Source organism: Gracilinanus agilis, chromosome 4, assembly GCF_016433145.1.
Source record: "Gracilinanus agilis isolate LMUSP501 chromosome 4, AgileGrace, whole genome shotgun sequence".
Lineage (NCBI taxonomy): Eukaryota > Metazoa > Chordata > Mammalia > Didelphimorphia > Didelphidae > Gracilinanus > Gracilinanus agilis.
In genome coordinates this window covers 345,921,137-345,922,743 of record NC_058133.1, presented here as the reverse complement: position 1 = coordinate 345,922,743, position 1,607 = coordinate 345,921,137, and positions in this window count along the sequence as shown.

Sequence of the window (1,607 nt, the reverse complement as noted above, 5' to 3'; positions counted from 1 at the left end):
TAGAGAGCCTATTATTAGGAATGTTCACTTGCATACCCATCCTATAATGAAGGGGGTGAGCAGCGTAATAATGTGAAGTAGAATTGACAAAGTATGGGAAGCCCTCTTCATGCAGCCTTGAGAGAGAGAAAAAAAAGAGGCAATCATATCCCAGGATGGGAATGGTGCTCTAAGTATCATGCTTCTAAGTACTTCTCTTGCCTGCTGAGAATCCATTTCTTGGGGACGTTCTGACCATGATATGTAGAAATTGTGGAGTTATATATTTATCTGCACTCTCTTAGTTTTTCGGTAGCAAAGATGATCATTTGATCTCTGACTCATCTTTATCTGCTTTTCTGGCCCCAACTGTTTATCCCAAGTTTCAGAATTTATAGTTTGCATTTTGTAGTAGAAAAAATGCTTTACTTTGGTTTAAAGTGTGTGTGTGTGTGTGTGTGTGTGTGTGTGTGTGTGTGTGTTTGTAGATGGATCACTGGTTAGAAAATTGAATTAGGAGTTAATAATACTTAAATTCCAATTCTACCTCAGGCACTTACTGACCATGTGACCTAGGTCAAGTCACATAACTTAGCTCAGCCTTGGCTTTTACATCTTTAAAATGGGAATAAATAATGCATTACCTTCACAAAGTTGTTATGAGGATGAAAGACAAAAAAAAATCCCTTGATAGACCATAAAGCATTATGTAGATATTACTTATTATTAAATGAACAAGAGCAAAAAGTTCCTTGGCAGAAAGTTGATGATGACTTTCAGAATTAAAGTTAAGATCTTGATTTTTGAGAATTTCAGGCACTTCTAGACACCTAGGCTCCTTTCATTCTAGCTAAAATTACATTCTTTCAGTCTCTCTCTCTCTCTCTCTCTCTCTCTCTCTCTCTCTCTCTCTCTCTCTCTCTCTCTCTCTCTCTCTCTCTCCCCTTATCTGTGTTCCTGATGTTCTTTGCTTTTCTCTCCTTCCTCCTACCCTACCAACTCTCCTGCTAAACTCCATTCCAATTAACAGGGACCATTTTGTTATCATTCTTTTTTTTTTAACTTTGGAATCCACATGATAGAACCTTAATAAATGCTAGTTGAATAGAATTGAAAGCAAGAAGATTGTGACCGCATAGCTGTTGTAAGAAACTTTGTTTAGGGGGTTATCATGGCATCTATGGAAGGAGTTAACTTAATATCTATACACATGTGTATATGTGTTTATTTTTAGGGAGGGCTGTCATCTTTGCTGTGAGTGCTTGTGAGCCCCTTTCAGGGTTGCTCATCCACCTTTGGTGTCCACCTGTCACTCAACTCTTTCTTACCTGTGATTCCAAAAAGCTTTAGGATGGGTAACAGCTCCACAGTGGTAAAACCATCTTGGCAGATGGGTCAAACCATGGTAACCAACAGCTCTCCAACCCATTGGTGATTTAGAGGGATATCTTCTCCAAACATGTGAAAACTTCTCTCAACAGAATGGGAAGATGATAACAATTGACTACAATGACAATAAGGATGGTAGAAGCAGGCACTGCACTTTAGGCTTGATCAGATATTGAAGATGACAAAATCATCCACTGCATCCCAGGCCATCAACAGTTGTCTTGTCTTCTGTCTTGCCA